General features: G+C 40.2%; 1 pseudogene; it reads right to left on the bottom strand.

The window, feature by feature from the left end:
* Nucleotides 1–5,421: 5,421 nt before the first annotated feature.
* On the bottom strand, nt 5,422–5,537 carry LOC111737603 (annotated as a pseudogene).
* Nucleotides 5,538–8,986: the final 3,449 nt, after the last annotated feature.

Genomic DNA, 8,986 nt, shown 5'->3' with positions numbered 1-8,986 from the left:
GCTCTGACTACACATATCCAACAATTTGCATTTTATAGTTTTTAATTGCAGATTTGCTTGAGACTCCTTACTCATAGAATAAGAGTCCTTCTTCCCCAAAGTAGACCATAGCTTATGTATAGCTTGTCCATTTTTTAAATAGCTCTGTGATTTAATCTGAGGTAAATTCAGTATCCTAACTAATACCTCTCCATGATGTACGCCTCCCTTTTTTTCCCTTTACCTTTTTTGTATCCTTTTCTGTCAAAACACTTTAAAAAATATCCACCCCTGAGACCCCAGAGCGCTAGGCATCGCAAGAAAAACTAAATCCTATAACCACGCTGATTATTGTCATTAAAAAATCAATGGTCTTTGTCAAACACTGACTTAGAGTTCTTATTATCAAATTCTCTTCTTTCTAGTAAGTTTTCTAGTCTGTTCTTTCAACCTGCTTCTTCAATTATTTAATCTCGACAAGTGTCCTACCCAGCATTTTCGCTTTCTTTCGTCAGGTGGACTTTGCTCTGAATCCTCACACTAGCAGGGTTTGCATGCGCCCTTTCCTGTTATTTTAGCAGAGGGTGCGAGACCTAGTCTTTCAACTAAGACTTGTGCTCTGTCTGGGTCCTTTGTTCTTTCCGTTTATGGAGCACTTACTTTATCCATGATCTGCTCTGGGAGCCTCTATCTTCTGCCTCTCAATGTCCGCAGGTCCTTCCCAGAGGCATTTTAAAGTTCACTGTGATTTTTTTTTCTTCTTAAAACATGACGCTATTCAAGCAACATACATAGTAACTACTTTTATCCCGTGTCTCACTCTAGCTTTCGTCCTCTCTCCTCTTCACAATTTCTTAAATTTCAAGTGAAATTCTTTTACTCGACTGCTCTTATAAACTCTTTGAATTCAAATCCTTATCCTATTTTTCTCTCAGTGGCATCTCACCTGCTGATCACCCACCTTTTTTGACTAATCTCACTGTGGTTCCCTGAAGCCTCGCCCTCTGAGCCTGTTCATTTCAAGTCCTTTTGTATACACTCCCCATTGTTTACTAGACCTCTCGTTTGAATCAAAGTTTCTCAGAATACAATCCATGTGTTTTCTTCTCATCTTTCTTTGCGTTTCTGTCACCTCATATCCCCTGCCTGAGTCTCCCTCAAATAAGAAGTAATTCCTCTAAAAGCAGCTATGCAAGTCTTATTTTCATAGCCTTAAACAGTGACTAGCAGAACATCCAATGCATTGTAAGTGTTCAAAAACTGTCTGTTTTGTAAATAAGTGGATAGATGAGTGTTTGCTCTGGATACAGTGAAGCAAGCTAACCTATTATTTCTTTGTAATTTTCCTAAGCTCTGTCCGTTTGCTCACATATTAAATTATTTGGACTGTTTAAATCCTTTTAAATTTGTCATAAAATTTCGATGAAATAATTTGTCACGCACTGTTCCTTCAAAGATTCAATGCCTAACTGAACCTATCCCATTTGCACAATATCTGTACCCACAAGCAAGATTAACACTGAGCAACAAGAGGGACAGCAAGCGGGCAGGGAACCGAATAGTCTTGTAAGTGTGAGAAGGGGTGGAGACTATTAGAGACGGTCGGCATTGCATAGAAAAGATATTTGCAGAAGAACCAAACCCACTCCCAAATAAAGGATATAAACCATCATTTTGTTTGGACGTATAATGAACAGCTTTTCTTATAAAACCTAGCCTGTTTTATGGAACAACCTAGAAAGAACACTAACTACACATGAAGTATTTAGAGAGCCAGGAAGCTGAATGAGATACTGCTGATATGAGGTAGCTGCTAAGTACAATGGTTTTCTCCTTCGAGTCAATAAAAAAAACTCAATCACAGAACAAACCAGAAATCCAGATTGATTGGAACAAGACTCACTTTTAAGAAGAACAATCTTACCTGGCTGAGCAGCTGCTCATCGAGTATCTTCTTATGGAGATAAGAATAGAGGTAAGAGAAGAAATAACATTGCCCTGGAAGTGAGAAAATCATCTCTACGGTTGTCTGTGTCTGTCTCCCTTTATGTGAAATATTGAGATTATGCCACATAATTCCAAAGACCCCTTACAGCTCTGAAATCACATAATTGTATTACTGCAATTAACCCCTTCTCACAGTATAACTCTTAATAAATTGCCACGGTACTCTCCTTCACCGTATGTCATTGCCAAAGAAATCAATTACATAGATGTATGTTTTGCTTAACATTAGAGATTAATAAGACTCTTCATTATAAAAACCTAGATATATAGCCCCTAAATTACACTCATACCAATTAACTAGATATATGAATCATTTCTCCCTATATTTCTAATCTGTACATTAATATTAATGTATCTCATGCTTGAAAATAGGTCTCGAGGTCTCGCACACACAAAATCACGATAACTCTGTGAGGTCAAGTATATGCTTGAGTGTGGTAAACATTTCACAGGGTACGCCTTAAATATATATAATTATTATCCGTCAACCACACTTCAGTAAAGCTGGGAAAACAGAGAGTCCGTATCACATTCTAGAAGATACCGCCCCTTCCTCGCTTATCCATCTGCACTTCACCTGAGCCTTTAGCAGTCTTTCCGACGGCTGCTCCGGCCGGCAGCTTCTGTGCAGAATGGTGTGTGATACAACCAGCAGAGTCCAAGTCACGGCCCCATTCACACACCTGTGTGGCCCAGAGCGCATCCCTGGCACCGGTGTGGTATTGCGTGGCCCTGCATACCACTGGGACCCCAACTCCGTAAGTGCTGAGACCGCGGAGCTAGCTGAGGCCCCAGGACAGGCGTGGGAGTTCATCCTCCTGAACCCGTTCATCGCCTCCATGGCTGCCCAGTACATGAGTGCACGGTACCACCACCAGGATGGTGACACAGACTGATGGAAGTCTGGCAGCTGTGCCCTTTCACCTACCTGGCTGTTGGGATCACCTGACTTTATGCCTCGGTGGATCTCACATCACCCAGTCTATCAGTGATGGGCGTTTATAGCTCTGCGCCGCTTGCGAGCTCGTGGTCAGGCTCCCTTACCCCAGCAGAGCCCGCCAGCATGCCAAGGGCTGCTTTTCAAATGCGTATAACCCCAGGTGCAGCTGTCACGGGCTTGTTCCGTAACCTTAGCAGCACGCATTATGATTCTCCCATTGGTTCTTAAAACAAACTCTTCAAACATCTTTCCCCACCGATGACATCTGCAACGTCATGGCACCGGCTGGATTGCGTGGGCCTAGCATCGGGGTGACCTGTACCCAGCCTGTGTCTACCGTAAATCTTTCTCCTCCTCTGAGCTCCTTTCGAAGCTGGTAACCTTTTGTGTCACCCAGTGTACAGGTCAAAACCACACTCCCGGGGTGAAATACAATATTTTACCTCAGAAACTGAACACGACCTACCAGGAATTGTGTCCCGTTTCCTGGTGCAAGGTACAATAAGTTGCCTTTTACTTTGGGAGGAAATGCTACCATGCCCCAGGCCTCTGCTCCCCCTAAAATGGGTACTGATGTGGTAGGGCCCTGAGTCTCAGTAGCACGTATCCCACCTTCTGGAGGACAAATGTCTTATCAAGACCTCCAACGTGCAAACCACTTCTTACGCACTTGGTCTGAATATATGATTTACTGCTGTCACTTCCATGTGAATATGAACAGTTTTTTATCCTCTTTTCTAAGTGAAGCTGCCATTTCCCTCACCAGCACATTAGACTTGCTTTGGGAAATGCTGTATTTTCGGCGACCCCCATACACCACTTATGCAGACTCAGAGGGTCCCGAGTAAAGCTGGGATTATATTAATTTCAAGAGAATCGACCCTGACGTTTCCATCCCATATGCCAGAACCCCATTCCATCCCAACCAGCCTTGACCTTGGCATAGAAAATCTGCCTGTGTTAACAGTTTAAACTTCTTTTGGGCTTACCTACTCCTAAGATTAAATTCTGGGCCTGGTCCTAAGCTTTCTCTGTCCTATAACTGCAGGAGATGAAGGATTCTCTCGCATGCTATTAAGGAAGTCTTATGAGTTAAACAGTTAGATTGAAATTGTCAATTAATCAATCTCAACTTTTTAGTACTTTTTTTCCCTCAGCCATGGTCGTCTGATTCCATTACAATTATAGATACTATTTCACTTGTATTTTTCACATCCTTGACTAAATCACGTGGGCCAATGCATTTCTTTCACTGATATACCACCCTACTTCACCAGTGGCGAAATTCAACAGCTGCACTGTCCCTTCTTGCCAGGGGAGACGTGCGCTGTACTTACCGCTTGCAGTGTGGTCCTCCTTGCCAGGTAGATGGCACATGATCCAGCTCCAAATTCCATCCTAATGGCTGCTTTCTTCTAGTTTCAACCATCAAAATTTGAATTCCCTGGGAAAGAGAACCAGAACGCTTGCAAATTAGAATGAAAAAAAGTCTTAGTCTGCTTAGGCTGCCACACACACACAAACGCGCGCGCGCACGCGCGCACACACACACACACACACACACACACACATTATCAAGCCTGGCTGGCTTGAACAATAGAAGTTTATTTTTTTTTTTTTGAGGTATAGGCTGAAAAGTCAAAGGTCAAGTTTCTAGCAGGGTTCAGTTTCCAGTGAGGACTCTCCTCCTGGCTTGTGGAAGGCCATTTTGTCACTTTTGACCCCATATGGCACAAAAGAGTCTTCTCTGGTGTCTCTTCCCCTTTTATAAGGACACCACTTCTACCAGATATGAGCTTTTCTCTTTGCAATCTCATTTAACCAGGCTGTATCTCCAATGCAGACATATGGGGGAAGGATAAAGCTTCAACATATACATTCAGGGGGGAAGTACAATTCAGCCTGTAACAAAGGGCCGAGGCTTTTACACCCCCACGTCAGTCAGAAATTGGATGCAGGCCAGCTGGGAATGTATTATGACCTTGGACAAGCTGGTTCTCTTCAGTAGACACAAGCTCCAAGGAAAGCTGACAATGGAGGGCTACCTGACTTTGGCACTCTGAGCAGCATCCACAGATGCCACCCTGGTAATTGCCCTCAGCTCACAAAAGACCATGAGTCTTTCTCAGAGGCAGCCTACATTTGATGATTGGTTGAAAGCGATACAACGGGCCAGTTGGCTCTATGTTAGCACAGTTCTGCACGGTTCTTCTGGCACCAGAATTCCTCTGGGGTTTCCTGAATCCTTGTTGTTAATGCTTCATGAATCCTTGCTGTTACTGCTTCATGAATCCTTGCTCTTTCCACCCAGAAAAAGTACTCCCTTCCTCCCTACTTCACCTCTTCCCTTCCTATAGCAGATGTCGACCCATAAGAGTGGTCCCCAACACACTTTCTGCACACTGATCTTTGCCTGCTCCCCAGGGAACCCAACCAGTGACGCTGGAAATCAATAAATGTATGTTTTAAACTGAAGGATTTTTTTTTTTTTTTTATGCCTACAGCACCTGGTCTTCCTAGGTGGTCTCCCATCCAATTACTAATCAGGCCCAACCCTGCTTAGCTTCTGAGATCAGATGTCAGGTTTGTTCAGAGTGGCATGGCCGTAGACCATGGACCGTGGCTCCACTGGGGCGCGAACCCAGGGCCTTCTTCATGTAAAGCAGACGTGGAACCACATCCAAAACTGAAGGATTCTGAAGCAAGAAAGTTTACTTTGTTTCACAGATAACTGCATAAAACACTACAATAGTAGCCATAAGAAATATATTCACAAAATGTGTATTAAGCAGGCAACTAAATGCCATAAATATATAATTAGAGCCACCATAAAATATGTATTGTGCAAAGGTATCACTTATGAAGCAGCACGCTGCACTTGGAAATGCAAAGCCAGTAAATTGCAATTCAGTGAATCACAAGCTTAAAAACTAGAATTCAAATTAAGTAATTTCTTTATTTACAGCTATATATCATGTTGAAAATAACTCGTATTTTTATTAGAAAAGAACAATTCAAGAAAGTCTTAGAGAATTGTTTAACCTAATATTTGCAAATGTATATTTCTTAATATTAAATTGATATTCAGCTGTTTCCCTTGGCTATATCTCTCATACTACAGATAGTCACAGCAAAACTATTTTACATCAACATATATGCCTTCCTAAATCTGATAATGAATATGAGGTTGATGTTGAAAATTAGATGGACGAGATAATCTATCAATTCTTTTGCAGTTTCCAAATTTCAAAGGTCATGTGCATGCTCTGAAAATATTTTGAGTTTGAAAACCTTCTCATTATGCAGGAAGAAATAATAAAAACATCACTCAGGCCACCCAAACTCAGTGCTACCTATTTGAGACTTATCTTCTGGTTCAATTCGGTCAGAGTTTTCAGCAGGTAGTATAGTTCAGTATCTATGAACTCAGGTGCTAATGTCCGAAATGAAGGGTTGAACTTTGGCCACTTGTAACTGAGAGCAAATTCATCTCTTAATGCCTTTCTTTATCTCCAAATCAGGGCTTATAATAATAATGCATCTATCAAAGAGTTGTTTTTAGGATAAAATTAGATAATGGAGGTAAAATGATTAGCAAGGCACGTATCATGTAGTAAGCAGTCAAGAAAGGTGAGCTGCTGTTATGCCTTTTATTTACCTTTTATAAAATAAGTATTGTATATGTAAACAGCTTAGGAAACTATAAAGCATTATGTCTAATTAAGGGTTTGTTAAACTCTCACCCATGTTAAAGCTCCATGATGAATGAGAGATGGTCTCTGTCACTGCACCATGTAATATAATTATATATTAATAATCTTTATAAAAGCCTTAAAATTAGGCTTCATTTTTTCCTTTCTACGTATGAGAAATTTATAAATCAGAGGGTAAATGATTTGTCCAAAGTTAAACATCTTTCACATAATGGAACCAAGTGTCAAAATTATATTGTTCTTAATTTAAAGGTTGCAGTTTCTTCCTTATACTGTATTAGCTTTTCAAAAAAAAAAATAGTGAGGATAATGGCAATTAATTGCATTAACTTTTCTCTAAAAGCTCTTTCAATGTCAACATTTAAAGATACTTTAATTGGTGAATTTCTTACATTTCACATTATCACTTAATCTCAAAAAACTTCCACAAAAGGAAGTTATAGCTCACTGACTTTGTGAGTTTTTCTGCAATCCAATTTATAATGTCCATGCTTTTAATATCAAAATTACTGGCAATTTTACAGCTCATAATAAGACACTAAATTATTCACTGGCAATATACCAAAAAGGATGAAACCTGTGTATTCATAGGTCTCTATCTCCAAGACACTTGACATGTTTTTCTGGTAAAATAGCGAAAAAGAATTTTAAATGTAGTTTTAAAGAAAAGAGTAGTTTTCTGGTGTTATTTTTCTCCTTCGTTTTTAAGATAAAGCCACTGACTGGGAAACAAGAAGAAATAATAAATCGAATGCAACTAACTGTTTTCTTAAAGTAAGGCAGAGACAGGAAACTAAAAAGAACAAACTTTGTGAGCGTTACCTAGAAGTCAGGCTCACGAATGACTCAGGCACAGGTGGCGCGGCACTTTGCTCTGGGCTGTGAGGGTGTGTGGAGTGTAGGTAACTGTTACAGGGTTTTACTGCTCCCGTCAAACTCAGATCCTGAAAGTCATATATTCACATTTTATAGACACAGTTTGTATCTAACTATTATTATCACTGGGCGGTAAGAGTATTTTTTTTTTTTTAAATAAGGACATAAGGCCAAAAGAAGTTAATAATATTTTTCCGAATCGCAAAAATAAGTAAGTGGCTCTCTCCCTCTCTCTCTCTTTTTCTCTCAGCCAAATTCTGGATGAATCTTTATTCTAAAATAAGAACTGTTTCTCTGAATATGATGCCAGGGAGAAGGGCCAGTCTGGATTTTGGTGTATTTGTGTATCGATGTATGATCTACTTATTTGAATCAGTCCTTGAAAACTTGGAAACGAACTTTACTTCGATTCTTTAAACCCCCTTAAAACATATGTTTCACCTGCTCTTTAACTCTGGGTATGTAATATAGTAAAACATAACACTGGAGGAAAAATATAACAATGACTAACGAGGATGCTATGTATTTGGCATGATGTGAACTGTCAATTCTTCTTCAGGCAGTACTGGGTCACTTGCCTAGGACTGCTCGTCAGCCATGCTTCTCTCTCCCTACTTTCATGTGAAAACTGTCTTGTGTTGTCCTAGTTCTGGCTTTATACTACATATGCTGTGTTTTTATAAAACGCTTGGACCAAAGCTGGTCTTTTACTTCTTGCTAAAAACACTAACTTCTTAAATTTAGTTTTGTAATCTCTGAAACAATTAGTTTGTGTCTACAAATGAAATTTCGGGCTTGCACTGTAGTCTAGTTATTGGACTTGTAGGGCCAGATTCTGCTGTTTCTAGCTGTCTCTACCCAAATCGGCCTCTTTTGGGTTCAGCCCTATTCAGCTCTTGGATCGTCCCTCAGTAAGACAAGCAGTATATGAGGAGCAGAGTGTCCCACAATGACTGGATCCCAAATCAACGCTGTTTCCATGGGAGTGAAAATGTGCCCACTTCGCCTTGGTCTTCTACTGTGCATTGTTCTTTTGGCGAGACTGAACTTCCCTCTTGGTTACACATATAATCATTGCTTTCATGGGAAGTATTTTCTTATTACGCCCAGTTTCTGGCTTAGGTTCATCCCTATAACCTAGAAAGGCAAATAATCATTTCTTACAATCCCAGTTCTCATTCGTACTTTTGCTGTGAAGAAGCTCTTCACCCACAGCCACCATGCAATGAGTCCACGTGAACTTGACTATCTGTTACTATCTATATTTTTGCAACCATGCCCTTGTTTATCCATCACGTGACATAGAGCATTCATATTTCAATGTCTGGTAAGATCATGGTTACTCCAACCTTTTGGACAAAGTAGTTTTAGGTTTCTCATTCTCACTTTGTCACTAATCTCAAATGCATATTGAAGTCCACATTCAAATTCTCTTTCTGTTTATTTTGTTCCTGTTTGATTATGATTTGTA

The sequence above is a fragment of the Pteropus vampyrus genome, unplaced genomic scaffold (genome assembly GCF_000151845.1).
Source record: "Pteropus vampyrus isolate Shadow unplaced genomic scaffold, Pvam_2.0 Scaffold28, whole genome shotgun sequence".
Lineage (NCBI taxonomy): Eukaryota > Metazoa > Chordata > Mammalia > Chiroptera > Pteropodidae > Pteropus > Pteropus vampyrus.
Note: the sequence above shows the minus strand (reverse complement) of the source record. Positions and strands in the feature narration are given on the sequence as shown.